Here is an 18624-nt window from a genome sequence, read left to right as displayed (position 1 = left end):
CTTACCCTTTGTCACATTGAAGACCTGCTTTAGTTGAGAACAATCAGTTATCTCAACAGATTCCAAATAAGGAAGTCCTTGAGCCAAAGTGATTGGAAACACATATTTCAGTCTTCCGCAATTAATTATCTTGAGAGTTCTCAACTTAGGCCAGCAGAGAGGATAGCCATCCATGTTTAAAACTATTTGATCCTCATTATTTGCTTCTCCAAAGATTACATGTTCCAAAGAGTCGCAATGGCTTATTTCGAGTACTTCCAAATGCACCAAACTTTGAGCAAGGGGAGTCAGAAAGAGATATGCCAGTTTCGTACACTTCCATATTTTTATAGTCTTAAAGACTTTGGAGGTTAACAAGATGGGTGGGGCCTTTCCATATCCACTTCAATTCTAGTAATTTGTATAACTCCAAAGAAGTTAAATTAGAAAGTAGCCGCACCTGGCATGAATTATTTGATTGAAAAAGCAAATAAATATAGACAAAACATTACACAAAGGCAATAATAGTAGTTATTGAATAATATATTTTTACATAAAGAATAAAAAAAAAAGAAAAAAATGCAAAGATTTTATAAAATGTGATAATAAAGAGAAAAACGGGTATATAGTGTTAGCTTTTCTCAACTTGCAAACAATGCAATAAGTATAAATTTAGTTTAGTTACTAATATAATTTAATTAAACTTAATTTCTTTTAAACTTCAACAGAAGTTAATTATATGATCAATATATAAAGTTTAGTAATTTCTCATTATTCATTAAAGGAGAAATGGAGAGAGAACAGGTACCTCAAGCTCACCCATTTCTTGGGGGAAATCAATGATTTGCTCTAATCCAGTACAGTCATGTATAGAGAGCTTTTGTAGATGCAACAAACTTTGAGCAAGGCAAGGTGGGAAGATGGCTTTCAATTCACCGCACCCCAAAATGTTTACAACCTTTAGACTTTGGAGGCTTGCGTGATATTGATGGGTTGATTGTAATTTCCATATACTCTCCAATTCTAGTAAAAAGCATAGATACAAGCTTGTTAAATTTGAGAGTAGCGGCATCTGACTAATTTCTTCCTTTTCAAGAAGCCCATCCATTTCAAATTCCACTCTCAACCGCTTGCAACCTACAATGGTCACATCTTTTAACCTTTGTAAGAACCAAATCGAAGGCGGACCATGACACAACTCTTTCAAACAAGTCATTTCCTCCATTCTTAATTTCTCCAAATTAGAGAATGCAGTGGTTGGTCCTTTCTCTCCTGCTGTTTCCATCAAGCATTCCATATCATCGCAATCTCCAAACTCAAGAGAAGTTAATCCATTTAGGCCCTTGGGATCTACGTTTGGGACAATATTTTTGTGTCCCTTGACATCCTCCAGTTTCAACTTTTCCACATTGCAAAACAACTCCATGAGTGCACTTAATGAAGATGAGAAACGTCCGATGTTCAAGGTTCTCAATTTTAGCCCCTGCATAAATTGAAGATCTTCATTTGCAGCTATAATGTAGCTTTGTAGTTTAGGGAACACAAATTTTTCTAGAAAACATTGAGCAGTAGAAACTTTCAGTGACAGCCCAGTCAAACGAGACAATGAATTCAGCTCCGATAAGTTAACATTGTTTTCACATGTAACGTGTAGCTCTTGGAGTGATGTCAACCTGTTTGTTACACACAAATAGGAAAAACTATTATCAACACTTCAAGTGAATCATAAAAATAAAAGTAAACATAAATTAATTTTAATTATCTCAGCAAATATAGCATGATTCTTCAACATCTTTTCTTATAAAAAAGGTTTGAGCATTTTTTACTATTTTGTAATTCATGTGACAATCATGTTATATACTAGCATTTTTTAAAAATGGAAAGGACTACAGCTTCGAATGCTTCATAATCATGGGAGTGACAAAAAATATATGGTAGATATGTTTCCCATAGTCTAAAATCAAATTACTTAATAAAGAAAATAAAAGAAAAATAAATAACATAAAACTAATTGCATAATTTTGAGTAATATGATTAAAAAAATTTGACATCTACTATTACCTTGACAGCAAGTTAGGGGGAAAATTGATGCATTTGCTTTCAAAGTAAGAAAAATGTAGTGATTTTAGTCCTTGCAATGCCGCTAATTCTTCAGGCAACTCAGAAATATTAGTATCAGAAACTGCAAGAATCTCGAGGTTTTCCATATTTCTCAAAGATGGGATGTTCTCGAGCTTGCAATTTACAAAGCACAGAGTTCGAAGATCCGTTATGAATTTAAGTACTTCCAGCGAGAAAATGACATTTTTTAGATATAAAACTCGAAGGTCTTCATTCCTTTAACAACTGCACTCGAAATTCTCAGGAAATTCTTTCCTGTAAAAATCAAAATTTTCAATTTTGAAAATTTCAGTTTGTCAGGAAAATTGTTTATGTTGCTGTTCCAAAAGGAGATTGCTGTATAACATCCACAACTTTCACACGTACGCCATTCTGTCGACCCCTCTTTTACCATGAAAATATTTTTCTCTTTCAATGTTGTCCAATGAGCAAAGTAACGAACCACGTCATGCATGTTTACATAGATTTCATTATCTTAAGCATGTACACGATCATCAACTTTCAATAACAAACCAGACTTTTGGAGTTTTCTTAGTGCGTCACAAATTTCTGTCCGGTAGTCTTGAATTGAATAGCATCGGAAAATAATCCATAACCAATTCCGAACATAATCAACCACTCAAAACCAATACGAAAGTCTTCTGGAAAAAGGGAACACAACAAGAAACATGATCGAATATTGTCTCCCTTCAAATAATCATAACTAAGCTTGAGGCGGTTGTACAAACCTCCACAAGCATCTTCATTGTATAAATGTCTTGAGTCCTTGAGTCGCTGATTTGCTGCTATCCACTCATTTAGATCTGCACCATTTAGAGCTTTTGCGATGGCTACAATTGCAAGAGGCAAACCCTTACATTCAGAAGCAACCTCCTTGGCTACATCATTTAATGTCGAAGAAACATCTTTTAGACTAGCATTAACTTTGAATAAAGCCCATGCTTCATCATCGGATAAGACGTCGAGATGAAATTTCTCTTGACACTTCATTCCATTACAGACTTGTTCACTACGTGTAGTTAGAAGAATTTTGCAACCCTTGTGTTCAACACCGAATGGAATACCTATAGTTTGCAATTTAAAATCACTCCAAACATCATCAATAATTATGAGGATCTTGTCCGCGGCTTTCAATCTTCCCCATAACTCTTCTGCTCTTACATCTTCCATACTTTCTTGAAATTTTAAACCTACTTTGGCAGCAATTTTATCTTGAATATTGCTGATGTTTGGAGTGTGGGACATTGTAACCATCACAACATTGTCAAAGAGCTTTTGTTCTTTAGCATGCTTCCCAACTTCTTTTGCCAAAGTTGTTTTGCCCGCCCCTGGCATTCCATACAATCCAATCATGTTCACACCTTTAGTCTTTAGAGCCTTGATGATGTCATTCAAAGTTGAATTTGAAGATTTAGAAGGCACGAAATCCTCAGATGGGAAGAATTCTATCCCCTGAAGCGGAGCACGGTAGCCCACCCGTGGAAAGTTACCACTCTCAAGAAGTTTATTGATAGAGATCGTTTTCTTTGCCACTTTCTTACTTAAGCAGTACCGCTAACCCCAACTTGGACACCAATTGAAACACTTCTTACGTTCTATTTCAGCTTCCAAACTCTGGGTTTCTTTCAGTTCTTTCTCTGCACTTTTTCGACAGTCTTGGACATCCTTCTCAATTAACTCATTTTGCCTTAATGCCTCTTCGACATCATTTTTGACCCGATCACTATTCAATTCAAGTTCATTTCTCCGATACTTGAATTCTTCAACAATTTTCCCAAATCGGAAAAGGTAACTAACATAAGGTGATGCATATTCTGTTGTGAGGTTTCCTACAGCATTGGCAGCAGCAGAGGCAGCAAATTCAGGAGCCATTCTTTGATGATCTGAGATTGAAAAACAACTTTAATGTTTAGTAAACATATAAACAGCTAGAGAGACAAAAGCAATTGTGAATGTTGGCAAAGTAACTTAATTACTTTGGGAGACAATTTTGATGTAGAAGAGAACAAATTGTTGATGGATCAACTTTGAAATTGAAAATTCCGCAAATGGAAGAAATTACTCAGTGTTCATGAATATATTAAGAATACATGTTACCTGTGTTAAGAGTAAAGGCAGTATATATTTTGATCATTAATCTATCTAATATTTTCTCAATTTTTAAATATAACCATTTATTTCATTTTTTTTCCTTATAAATGCAGTTTTTTTTATTTAAATAAGGTAGGGAAACAAACAAGTAAGCAACTTTTGAGCATACAAAAAATTATGGAAATAAAAATACTTATTTAAACATTACCAAATTGGGGATAGACCTTCTAAATTAAGCTGTGAGAGCTTTTTACATCAACTCCGGAGATCATTAGGAAAGAAGAATTAAGGACCAACCTTAATAGAAATTAAAAGAAAAAGGAAATAAAGATTAGTAACAATAAGCTTATAAGAACATTGAAGTTTTTTTTTTTTTTTGGAGTTAAAAGCAAATCAGAATAGATATTGCATGAAATAAGATAAAAAATAGAAATCAAAGAAACCAAAAAATTATACAGCCATACAATTTTTGCTTCTTTGATTCACACCTTTACTTTTTTTTTTTTTGTTCGGTGCTCGTACGATTTTTGAAGAAAAATGATCCATTGATGCTAGTGGGACATGGCATCTTTGATGCACTTCCGAATTATTGGCCCCTTTATTTTTGTCTTCTTTCAATTATTTTTCAACAATTACTTTCTCTCTTACTTTATTATTATTATTTTTTTGGTTGCTTTTCATGGGATTAGATTCTATCGAATTATGCCCTACGCGTTGAAAGATTTAATGATTCAAAATCTTGTTTATTTCCTCCGTTGATTTATCCTTAAGTATGAAAGAAATAGTTTTAAAATTATCTTAGCTGATGTACTGTAAAACTCCACATCTTACACTAATTTATCAAAATTAAAATCTTATAATAAGATTTTCTATTCTTTATAACATTATAATTATTCGATAATTGATAGTTGTAAATAGATTTTTCACACAAATACAAAATTTCCTATCTCAACTCTTCCTCCATTTACTCTTTTAGCTATTTTGTCTGATAGGAAAAAATATAAGTAAAAGAAATGGAGAAATGGAAAGAGAAGAGTTACCTCAATCCCACCCTTTTCTTTTTAGTTGAGAAAATCTAAGACTTGCTCTAATGGATTACAGTCACAAATGGAAACAATTGTTGATGGATCAACTTGGAAATTGAAAATTCTGCAGATAGTAGAAATTCTTCAGTGTTCATGCGCATATATATTAAGAATGTATCATAATGTTTTAGGGTAAAGACGTAGTATCAATGCAGTTTTTATTTAAATATAGTAGGGAAAGAAACAAGTAAAGAACTTTGGAGCAAATAAAAAATTATGAAAAATAAAAAAATATATTATTTAAACTTACCTAACTGGGAATGGATTTTCTAAATTAAGGTATGTGGACGTTTTACATCACCAACTCCAGAGATCATTAGGAAGGGAAAATTAAGGACCAGCCTAAATAGAAATTTAAAAAGAAAGGGTAAAAAAATCAACAACAATAAAATTATAAGAACATGAAATTATTTTTTTCTTTCTTTGGAGCTAAAAGCAAATCAAAATAGATATAGTATGAAACAAAATAATAAACACTTAAGGGGTTTTGGGTTTTAGTGATGTTTTTTTTACTCTTTAACAGCATTTATTAATGCCACTATAAGGTTTGCGGTATTTGTGAAAAATGTCACGCAGAGTGCCACTTATTCACATGTTGCGAAAAATAAAGATGTTTTAAAAAAATACCGCTAAATTTAATGATGTTTGTATTTTAAAACGCTGCTAAATTATGAATTTAGTGGCATTTGCATAAAAAAAAGCCGCTAAATTTAGCGATGTTTGTGTTTAAAAATGTCACTAAATTTAACTGTGTTTTTTGATACAAACGTCACTAAATTCAGTATTTAATGATATTTTTAAATACAAACACCGCTAAATCGAAAATTTTACTTTTTTAAATTTTATTTTAATATTTATTATTGTAATTAAATAAAAATTGTTAAAAGAAATAAAAATGAATTTAAATTCATAAACTGAATATTATAAATATTTAAATATCTAAATACAGAATTTGTTCCAATATGCATGTAACATAAAGTTTAATATATGTAATAACATTCTACTTTGCATTTGTTTTCCTCTTGCCCATCAACGGACTCTATGAGTCACACTTGCTTTGAGTGGAACCTACAATGCCTATTCCTCATCTTGGCTTCCATTGTTAAAGAGAACATTTCTCCAAGAACCTCAAAATGTGTTGTTAGAATTGCATCACAATACTTTTTATTTATCTTCTCCACAACTTCATGTTCCATCCTGATTGAAAAATGTCACTGGGTAAGTTATAAAAAGTAACATAAAATTTGTAATGCAAGATAAAATCAAGGAAGATATACAAGATCTCATTGATCTACACCTAATTGATGCTAAAACAACTGATCATAAAATTGGAAATGAAAAGATCAATTAAGGAACCAAAAGGAAAATTGATTTGAAGAACAAAAAGGGCAAGAAAATACAAGAATTAACTAGAAACAACTAAAATATAAAGTGAAATTCAACCGAAACTCACTGAGTTGATGAAAGAAAAAATTAGGTCTAGAAGCTCATAATGAAAATGAACTTGAAATGAGCTAAGAAACAATTCATCAATCAAGTTTGCTACAAAATTCAACAAGAAAATGGCAGAAAAATTGAGAAAAACCAGCTTAATGAACTTGCAACTCAAGTGATACTGAAAACAGAGAAAAACAGAGCGTTAACAATTAAATCTATCCCAACACCAAATGAATTCATGAAAATAAATGCAATAAATTAAAAAATAACAAGTAAACATGTAAAACTAAAAATGTAAAATAAGAGAGAATCAAATTGAACACCTAGAAGGAGAGAGGATCATCATTCATCAAGTTTTTATGCATGGATTGTTTCTGCCTTCTGGATTCACCCTTAACTTTGAAAAATTAACTGTACTTGTACAAATGGAATTTGAGGCTGAATTTTTACTGGATTATAGCCTTATGAACTACAAATCTAGGAAAAAAAAATTGAAGTAAATCAACCTAGAATTCAGTTAGTTTTGATCAAAAGATTGAAGATAGGTCAAGTGCGTAATTTTGAAACCAGATTTGAGTTCATTGTGAGTTTTACAGAATTTGAAAAGGAAATCATGAGAATTTGTAAATTTCATTATGAAAACCTTAAAGAACATTCAAAAAGAATGTAGGAAACCTAAAATTGTAACAAGATTCAATTAAGAAAATTGAAAATGACAGCAGATCAAGTTCTGACAAGAAAAATGAAAGGTAAAATATCAATGTTGTGCTCTAAGTTGCACCAGCAAAGATATATGAAAAGCATAAACTTCTTATAAAATAGTTGATTAGTCATAAAATATGGCTTAAACAAGGTTCAAAAAAGTATGAACAAGCATCAATAGATATCATACAGACATTCATGTGAAACCATGGCCTCCCACCTCAAACCCCTAAGCTTTTGACAAATTATTAAAAGTTCTTTTTGTAATAGAATACAAGATTCAAGTGCATTATCATGAATTTATACTTTTATATAGTTCTCTTGATTCGAAAGATCTTCTTTCAAAATAGTTACGTTTCTCACTTCCTCTCACACTCACCCAAGCACATTTAACACATTAAATCAAACAGCAAGTAAAGATTTCTATATTAAACCAGTAGAGATAAAGCAAGAATCAAGGCAAAGCATTCACATATAGATATGAGATAAGTGAGAGCAACCTTGTGCTGAGTACTTAAAGAGCTTTCCAGCGGCTGAAAAGACTAGAAGAGCTATCTCAGCATCGTAAAGAGTGAAAAGCTCATGAGCTTTCTTAAAAAGTCCTTATATCTTTTTTAAGAAAGTCACCTGCTTTGTTGCTACGTTGTCAATCTTCTTGATTTGAATTTTATTTCTCACCATTCTCTTCCAAGAAAAAAGTTGGGGAAAGAAAAGAAATTATAGAGGAGAAAGAGGGGGGGTTTCAATTTTGAAAAAAAAATTTAGCCACACTATTTCATCACGATAGCAGTGTATACTTTAAAAAAATGTCACTATTTGCAAATAGGATTATTGAAGGCATTTTTTGAAAAAAAAAATGCCTTCAATAATCCCCCTTAAATTTTTTTGAGGGGATTATTAAAGGTGTTTTTTGACCAAAACTGCTTTCAATAATCCCCTCTAATTTTTTAAAGGAGATTATTAAAGGCGTTTTCTGTAAAAAAACACTTTCAATAATCTCCTTCATTTTATATGAGAAGATTATTGAAGGTATTTTTTACTAAAAAACGTCTTCAATAATCTTTTCTAATTTTTTTGAGGGAATTATTGATGGTATTTTTTGGTCAAAAACGCCTTCAATAATCCTTTATAATTTTTTTAGAGAGGATTATTGAAGGTATTTTCTGTAAAAAAATGTTTTTAGTAATCCCTTTCAATTTTTTGTAAGGGATTATTAAAGGCGTTTTAGACAAAAATGCTTTGAATAACCTGCTCATAGAAAATAAAGGCGATTGTTGACGGTGTTTTCTACTAGAAACATCTTCAATAATTTCATTAAAAAATTGTAAAGGATTATTAAAGGCATTTTTTGTCAAAAATGCCTTCAATAAAATTTCTTGTTAATAAATTTATCAAAAATAGAGTAATGCTGTCGGTTAGAGCATATGATTGCTAATCATAAGGGTGTAGGTTTGATCTCTTCTTTCAACATTTTTTTAGGTTTTTTGAAAGATTATTGAAGGCATTCTGACCATAAATGCCTTTAATAATCCCTTGAAAATTTCAAAAAATGCTGAAAGAAGAGATCAAACCTATGACCTTATAATTAACAACCGTATACTCTAACCATCAATGCTACTCCATTTTTCACAAATTTATTGACAAAGAGATTTACTGAAGGCATTTTTGACAAAAAACGCCTTCAATAATCCTCTACAATTTTTTTTTTAAGAATTATTGAAGGTGTTTTTGGTAGAAAACGCCTTCGATAATCACTTTTATTTTTTATGAGTAGATTATTCAAAGCATTTTTTTTTCCTGAAATGCCTTCAATAATCATTCCAATTTTAGCAGATAGGATTATTCAAGGTATTTTAGTTAATAAACACCATTAATTTTTGTCTTTAATAGCGTTTATATATATAAACGCCTCTATTTGAATATTTAATGACGTTTGGATAATTAACGCTTGAAGTTTTATAAAAATACGAAAGCTAATGACGTTTGTAAGTGAAAGACCGCTACAAAACTACTGCTAATATGCCATTTTAATATAGTGACAATACTTTTTTATCATTAAAAATGAAAAAGAAAGTAGAAAGCAAAGAAAGCCAAAAAGATACAACAACATTATTTAAGTTAACGTCTTTATTATTCCTCTTACTTGTTTAAGTTAATACTTTTTATGATATTTTTTAGTTTTAAAATATCAATCTTTTTACATTTTTTATCCTTAAAAGTATTTTTTAGCCATTTATCTTATCTATTTACAGAGAAATAATTAATTTAAATTTTATGTTGTCTACTTTATTTTTATCTTTCGTTATATTTAAAATTTTTATAACTCATTCCTAACGTGTTATGATATTTTTAACTTATTTTATAGCAAATGATATTAATTTTATTATCTCTTTCATCTGTTTATGTTATTAACTTGTTTAAAGAAGATTATTTTTATTTTCAAATATTAATTGTTAAAATTTTCTTTTTTAGACTTTAAACTATTTTTTAGCCACCTTAAAATCTTTATAGGAAAATAATTAATTTAAAATTTACATTTTCAACTTAATTATTTATATTAAAATAATATTATCTAACGTCGACTCTTATATTCCATTACGTTTAGAATTTTTATAGCTCTTTCTTAATCCATTACAACATTTCTAATATATTTTACATCAATTGATATAAATTTTATTACTCTTACATGTTTATGTTTATTCTTATCTTCTATCATGTTTAAAATTTTCATAACCTTTTTTTTTATATTGTTATGATACTTCTAAATCATTTTATACTTGATATGAATTTTATTATTCTTCTCACTTATTTGCACTATTAATTTTTTGAAGGAAATATTTATAAATCCTTTTACCTTAATTGATATGAATTTTATTATTATTCTCAAATATTTACGTTTATTCTTAATTTTTATTACATTTAAAATTTTTATAAATGTTTATTATGATGTTATGACACTTCTAATTACGTTATTTTTATTTTTTTTGAATTTTTTAATATTAATTTTTTAACATTAACTTTTTAGCCTTTAAAGTATTTTTAGCCATTGGCCTTAAAATTTTTTTTAAAAATAATTAATTTAAATTTTACATTGTCAATTTAATTATTTATGTTAAAATAATATTTTTAACATTTATTCTTACATTTTTCAGAATCTTTTTTAGCTTTTAAAATGTTTTTTAACCATGACCTACAAATATTTATAGGACAAATGATTAATTTAAATTTTACGATGTCAATTGAATTATTTATGTCAAAATAATATTTTCTTATGTTTACTTTTAAGTTTCATTATACTTAAAATTTTCATAATTCTTTATTAAGGTGTTACAATGATTTTAACTCATTTTACTACAAATGATATGCATTTTATTTTTTCTCTCACATGTTTGTGTTAATAATTTTTTTTGAAGATTATTTATTTTCAAAAATGAATTTTTAACATTGTCTTTTATTCTTTTAGTCTTTAAAATATTTTTTAGTCATGGCCTAAAATATTTACAAAAACAATAATTAATTTAAATTTTTATACTTATTCTTTATTATTTATGCTAAAATAATATCTTCTTATACTTATTCTTTTCTAAATTATTTATGTTAAAATTTTTATAATTTTGTCTTTTCATGTTATAACACTTTTAACCCATTTTACAACAAATTATACTAATTTTATAATTTCTCACACATGTTTACATTAATAATTTTTTTAATATTTTTATTTTCAAAAATTAATTTTTTAACACTGTCTTTTTTTACTTTTAAGTATTTTTTTAGTCATTGGCCTAAAAATATTTACATGAATAATAATTAATTTAAATTTTATGTAACAACTCAATCATTTATGTTAAAAAAATATCTTTTTACATTTATTCTTACCTTTCATTATATTTAAAATTTTTATAATTCTATCTTAAGGTATTACGTCACTTCTAACTTATTTTAAACAAATTTATATGAATTTTATTATTCTTCTCAATTATTTACGTTAATAATTTTTAAAATATATTTTAAAATGTTAACTTTTAATGTTATCTTTTTAGCCTTGAAAGTATTTATTTAGCCATTGATGTTATATATCTATTAATTAGAAAAATAATTAATTTAAATTTTACATTATTAATGTAGTTATTTATATAAAATAATATCTTCCAACACTTAAACTTTGCTTGGTTAAAATTAAAGATGGAAAAGATCAGGAATAAAAAATTTATTAATCCAATAATTAAAATTTATAACCACTTTTTTATTTTGTAGTTTAACTATTAGATTAAAAAGTTTTATCCTTATCCCTCTTCATCTTCTGTATCGAGCAAAGCCTTATTCTTATGTTTTATTACTTTTAAAATTTTCATAACTTATTTTTTAAAATGTTACAATATTTCTAACAAATTTTATTATTTCTAGATCTCACATATTTACGTCAATATTTTTTGATTCTTTCATTTTAAAATATCAATTCTTTTATATTTTCCTTGAAATTATTTTTATGTTAATATTTTATTAATTTATATCGAATCATACTTTTTATTTAATAACACATTTTAGCTATTTTAAGAGAAACCAATTATTTTAAATTTTTTAAAATAAATATTTTATTATTATTATTTATTTTAAGTAAATTCGTAAACAAGTAAGAGTGAAAAATCGAAGACTAATCGAAGCAAACGAAAAATGAAGTTGAGCATAGCAAAAATTATGGAGAAAAAAATTTATATAAAAATGGTTTATTGAAACATACCTCTTACTTGAGATGGATCTTCAAAAGCTGTATGGATCTGTAAAGGAAAATCAAGAACCATTTTTTTTTCTTTTTCCCTGTTAAAAGAATAGAAAATTAGAAATAAATAAAAGCAAAAAAAAACAAAAAAAAAAAAGCTTCTTTTAGTTATAAAAGTAAAGTAGAAAATCAAGGAAATTAAAAAGAGAACCAAAATTTTTTTGTTGAGTTATAAAAAGAAGAGCAATAAGGCAGAAATCAAACAAAGGATTTGGTAGTTTAGCTAGCTGGAAGATGTGGAGATAATGATAGAAGACGATGCTTGATTGCTTCAATGGAAATTGTTTGAGGAGAAAGTTGTAAGAGTCAGGTAAGGCAGCAACACAGAAGAAAAAAGATAAATATAAAAAGGAAATATGAAGTTCCAGGATCCAACAACTTTACTTCAATTGAATAAAAAAATTGAACCATCAAAGACTTCTGTGACCAATTGAAACTACAGAGGAAGTTTCATCAAAGACTTCTTTAATTTCTTTTGGAGTCTTTTTTTATTATTATTATTATTATAATTACTATTTTTCTTATTCTAATCCTTAGCAGAAGACAATTTGTAAAGGGCCTAAACATCTTTTCCTTTTATTGGGAGGCGTAACTTCTTTAATTTGTCATTATATTACGATTTAATATTAAATTATTGTCATTGTATTTTAATTTATTGATTTTTAAATAAAAATAATAAAATAAAAATATTTTAAAAATATTCTATTAATGTAAGTGATAAATTTCTGTTAATTTCAATTTTCTTTCGTGTTTAAAGAAAACTGATGAAATACAAGTCAACTTTTCTTCTAATGAAAAAAAAAAAAAAATCAACAATCCACAAATGTAGAAAAGTTTTACTTGAAATCTTTGTAACTAATTGAAACTACTTAAGAAAGTTGCATTAAAGACTTCTTTAATTTCTTTAGAGTCTTTTATTATTATTATTATTATTATTATTATTATTATTATTATTATTCAAACCTTTAGTAGAAGAGAACTTGACAAGGGTCCAAAGTAACATCATTTCCTTGTCTTGGGTGAAATACATTGAAGTTCACACCTTTATTTTTTTTTTTCTTTGTTATCTTTCTTTCGAGGAAATCTGATCGTTATCACGATTCCCAGCTTGTTCTTCACAGCTTTTGTTAGTGAGATATGACATTCACCTTTGAATTTTTGGTCCCTTTACTTTTTTTTTTAAATTATTTTTCAGCAATAATTTTCTCACTTACTTATTTTAATTAAAATAAAGAGTCAAATTTCATAATTTAACATTTATGGATGGTTGTTTCATTAATTAAAAAAATAAAAAAATTTGTTCAAAGAGTTGTATAAAAAATTATAAAAATTTTTATTAAATATATTAACGAAAATTTTTTTAATTTTATAAACGCAATTAAAATGATAACACATCTTTTATATATTTAAAAAATTAATTTTAAAAAAATAAGATATATATTATCATTTTAATTTCACTTGTAAGATTAAAAAATTTTATTATTAATTTATCAAATAATTTTTCAAAATATAATCTCAAAAGTTCGTGAAAAAATATAAATAAATTAATTTTGAAAATTGAAATCAACATCAGAGTAAATAACATTAAAAACCTATTAATTTTCCTACTATTATTATTACCAATTTTCTCATTCAAACCCTTGTGAAAGACAGCAAGAGAAGGGCCCAAACATTTTTTTCTTTTACTAAATTATTTAACCACTAAATAAAAGTGCAATGGCAAGAGGGATGGATATCACTAGGATGTAAATGCATAGGAAATCTTCAACCGACCACAAAATTTAAAACTCTGCTTCAAATCTCCCAATTCAATTGAAACTACGGCGAAAAGTATCAGCCAATAAGAGGACTTGTTTAGTTAATTAGCTCAGCCAATAGACATGTATACTTCAATTGAATCCCCTCAAATTATATTATGTACTTATAATTTGTTTCATTTATGTTAAAAACATTTTATATATAATGGAGATAATGAGTTATGTGTATATAATAAATACCGATGGTGATGGAAGAAGTATGAAACGTTGGCCGATGAGAATTAACCCGTCGAACAATTAAAAAAAGAAAAACAATGAAAGAAGGTCCTTGAAAAGCATCTTAATTCATTACCAGACCCTTTTACTTTAACAAACTTTAATGGAAACTACAAAGTTATCAAGTGAACTAGCTAGCCTTTTCTAAAAGTGTTTACTTGTCATGTTGGTATCGATTGAAAACTTTAAAATACATTACTTCAGCATTTTTCCATCTTTTTCTTCAAAAATTATTGTTGATCACAAATAATAAGTTGAATTTTTTTTTTCACCAGAAAGAATATGATAGACCTTGTTTATTAGTTAAATTTTCATGTTACAAATAATTATAAATCGAGTGTAAAATTAAACATTAATGTTTTACTTAAAGAATTTATTTTTTAAATTTTTTTTTTTTTAGTTTTAGGGAGTGAGAATTGTGTACTTGTGTGACAACACGACTCTCAAATATGCATAAACCAAGAACAACAATTTTTTTTCTAGCACTTTTTGTTGGAACAGTATTTTAATATAGGAAACAAATTCTCCGAATTGCAATTTTGGGGTCAGACTGAAAAAAATGAAAATGCAGAAACAACTATGGAAATTATACTAGAGGTATGAATGATTATACGAATTTTGCAACAAATTAACCGCACATGCAGGTCACGTGTGCTTTAACAGTTCTTAACTTCAAATCAAAGAATTAAGTTTGAATTATTTTTGAAAAAAAAAAAAAGATAATATTTTACCATATGATATTGCACTTCTTTTACTTTATATCAATATTTTACTATGGCAAGGCCTAAATAAATCAACCATCTTCGACATCAGTTATAGATTTAATAGCATCAAGATCCATTGATATTCAAAGAAATTGAACTAAGCTCATGATTACCAAATCAAATTCATTTTCAACTGAATTATTTACCTCTTTTCCAGCATTAGAAGAAACTCTAGATGCTGAAACACCCCGTCGAATCGCCAGCAATGACTTCCCTAATACCTAAAAAATCACAAAAATAATGAAAAAAAAATTAATAAAATCCTATGCTTTAGCTAAATACGGTACAATTAAAACACTAAAAGCTCTAACCAAAGATGATGAGTCTCCGCTAGCAACTTTTCTCCTTAAAGCGCCCAACATCAACGATATTCAATCCCTACTCTTTTTTCAAAATCAGAAGCAAAAAATAAAAAATCAATAATTTTAAATGCAAAAAATCAAATGAAAATCAATAAATGATAACGTAATTTACCAGATTTCAGTGTATAAGCAGTATATGAATGAGACGTGAAGGAAAGCAATATCGAAGAGAAAGAAGTTTGACCTGATTGCTGCAGACAAAATTGAGAGTCGTCGAATAGAGTATAATTGAAAAAAAAGGGTTTTTAAGAGAGATTTCGCTTTTATTTTTTTTGTTTGGTTTGAGAGAAAATGAGAGAGAAACGGCGAAGATGCGGGTTTTGCAGGGCTGTTGTATCCGCCACGGCAAGCTCATTTGAGCTCTCTTACGAGGCATGGCTTTATTGATAGATACAAGTGAGGATTCTTTTCTTCCTTTTAACTGCGAAGGGAAAGAAAAGTCGTTACGGCGCCGTTTCAAAAAGTGAGACTTTGGGCTTTGTTTGGGTTCAAAAATCTAGATTTAGGCTTCGTTTTGGTTCAGAAATCTAATGTTTAGGCTTCGTTTGGGTTTTATTTGGATTTAGAAATTTAAAACTTTTAAGACCGGCATCTCATAATTTATTATGATAAACTTTTATTTCTTCCATCTTAATTTCTTTGTTCATATTTTTTTATATCTTAAAATTATATATTTTTTTATATCTAAAACTCTTACTTTTTTATATTTTGAAATTATTTTTTATACATATATTTTATACATTTTAACATTAAAAATCATGAAAATTTAATTTTATAAAAAATTTAAAATTAATATTAAATACATAAAATCAAAGTTTTTTTTTTTTTTAAGCTCCATGAAAGTTAATAACACCCAAACAATTTGGGGTAGAGGGAGTGTAAGTTAAGTTTTAAAGATATCTTAAGAATGATGAAAATATTAAAAAGTTTACTATAAAACTTTCCTTATTGCTATTATATATATACATGGTACTTATAAAAAGTGATTTTTTCTAACAAAAATAAAAAATAAGGAGTGATTTTATGAGAAATCATGGATTAACATAGTCCTCGTGTGTTGACTTGATAATTAATATGTTAATTAGATTGCCAAAGAAAAATATTTTTTTAATAGTATTAAGGTTGCTTTTAAAATTGAAGATTTTGAGTTCGAACTTCAATGTTTTCAAACTTCAGTGTAAATAAAAAAAGAAAAATGTTCTTTTGTTTTCATTAATTGTTGGATTAAATTCTTCAACTGGTAATTAAGGTTAAGGATACAAGATTTGTATTTTTTGTGAAAGTGAACTTTGGGGTATCTTCAATTGTAGTGATAGAAATGTACAATAAGTTTTTTTTTAACTTTATTGAAAAATCTAAGAGTAGGATTCAAAGCTTCACTTAGTTCATGTAGTCACTCATAATAGGTAACATTCAGTAAATTTAGGGTTGGAATCTCAACCATTGCACTCTCTTCCCTTATCTCCAAGCTGTGATCTCATAACAAAAAAATTACTGAGAATGGGTGAAATTTGAGGATTCAAATATAGAGCACATTACCAGAAAAATGGGTTTTAATGATGAAAATTTTTGTTGGAAAAAGCCAAATTTCTGTCTATAATAGTATTATTGACTGATTTATCAATGAAAAAATGCCATCGATATTAACTAAGTTGGTAAGGCCATTCCATTCGTAATAAACAAATCCATTTTAGGATTTGCTAGTGAAAGTCGATTTGTGGGTTGGCTGGCTTGGGCTTCGATTCTAGTTGTGGCAGTTGGTTGTACTTCCTTGACAACTTTCTTTCTTGGTAGCATGGTGTTTTAGCTCAACCAAAGAAAGAAATTTCCCTACTTGGTGAATTAAATGCTTATGTCTAGCTAAGTTGGAGAGGTAAGACCTTAAAACCACAAAGGAAATAAAGAAAGCAGTTAAAATTAAATGCTAGGTGTTTCCCCAAAATTTATGCTTCAATGCTCAAGTCAAAGATTAGCAAGAGAGGAAAATAGGAAGAAGAATATAGAAGATAAAAGGACGTATCATGTCTAGATGGTACTTACATGACTCCAATTATAGTTGGAAGGTAAAGCGTTTCAGGTAGCCAAGGTCAGTTATATGGTTAAAAATGACCTAAAGTATCAAGTTAACTTGGACATTGACTATCCAACAAGAGGACGACAAGATAGCATTGAAGGGAGCTCGTCGGGCAGATGGGTAAGGTGGTTGAGCTGACGTGGTACTGTGACATTAAGTTGATCAGACATGTAAGGTCAATCTAAAAGTCTAAAATGCCCCTAGCTATTTGTTGGTAGTCTTTAATGAAAAAAGATGACCAAAATAACCTTTGGATGTAAAAAGTCGGATTTAATTTTTGATAACTTCAGTAAAAAAAAAGGTATATTAGTTAATTAATTGATTCCATGTAATTAGGTGATTGATCGAAGTTAAGCTAACGTGGTACTGTAGCATTAAGTTGATCAGACATGTAAGGTCAGTCCAAAAGTCTAAAATGCCCTTGGCTATTTATTGGTAGTCTCTAATGAAAAAAATGACCAAAATAACCTTTGGACGTAAAAAAATCAGATTTAATTTTTGATAGCTTCAATTACAAAAAAGGTATATTAGTTAATTAATTGATTCCATGTAATTAGGTGATGGACCGAACATTTCATGTGTATATATATTCAAGTATTCCATTAAGAACAAAATAATAGATATGGCCTTTTTTTCATCAAGAACAAGAACACTTCATTTTGATAATTAAAACCATCAAGAACAAGAAATTAAGCATAAGCAAAGCAAAAGTTGGTTAGGTACCATTGTTATGGGATGGAAATGTGTTTTGAGTCCTTGTTGAAACTTGTACTCAAATTAGGGCATTTTTTTACTCCAAACTAACACAAAAAAGGGAATCCAAAATGATAACCCTTTTGCGTGAAGGAATTTAGGCTTAAAAGCTCTAAAAATCTCAATATTTTTAATTCAAGGAATACTATTCCCTTTCCATCATCTTCAAGTTTAATTCACTTTCATACCCAAAAACTTGCTTTGATTTGAAAGCCCAATGAATTTGGATATTTTTTAGTTTTGAAAGAGAATATGCAACAATACTTAGAAACAAGCTTTCAAATTGTTCACCCATAAATCCATATACGCTTAAGACAAGGGAAGGATATAAGTTGGAGATGACTTTATAATAATGATGCTATTGAAGTTTGGTCTATTTCAATGATTTCTTCTAACTCTTCTCAACACTCTGTATCCAAATAGTTTATGTGTGGCAAATTTCTAGC

The 18624-nt window shown here is 28.1% G+C and overlaps 1 pseudogene; it reads right to left on the bottom strand.

Moving 5' to 3' along the window:
* Window positions 1–757: 757 nt before the first annotated feature.
* On the bottom strand, window positions 758–15801 carry LOC111291591 (putative disease resistance protein At4g27220; annotated as a pseudogene).
* Between the last annotated feature and the right edge of the window lie 2823 nt (window positions 15802–18624).

This window comes from Durio zibethinus, chromosome 4, assembly GCF_047325235.1.
Source record: "Durio zibethinus cultivar Kanyao isolate XHJ-2024 chromosome 4, ASM4732523v1, whole genome shotgun sequence".
NCBI lineage: Eukaryota > Viridiplantae > Streptophyta > Magnoliopsida > Malvales > Malvaceae > Durio > Durio zibethinus.
The sequence above is the reverse complement of the archived record's forward strand: the minus strand, read 5'-3'. Positions and strand labels throughout refer to the sequence as shown.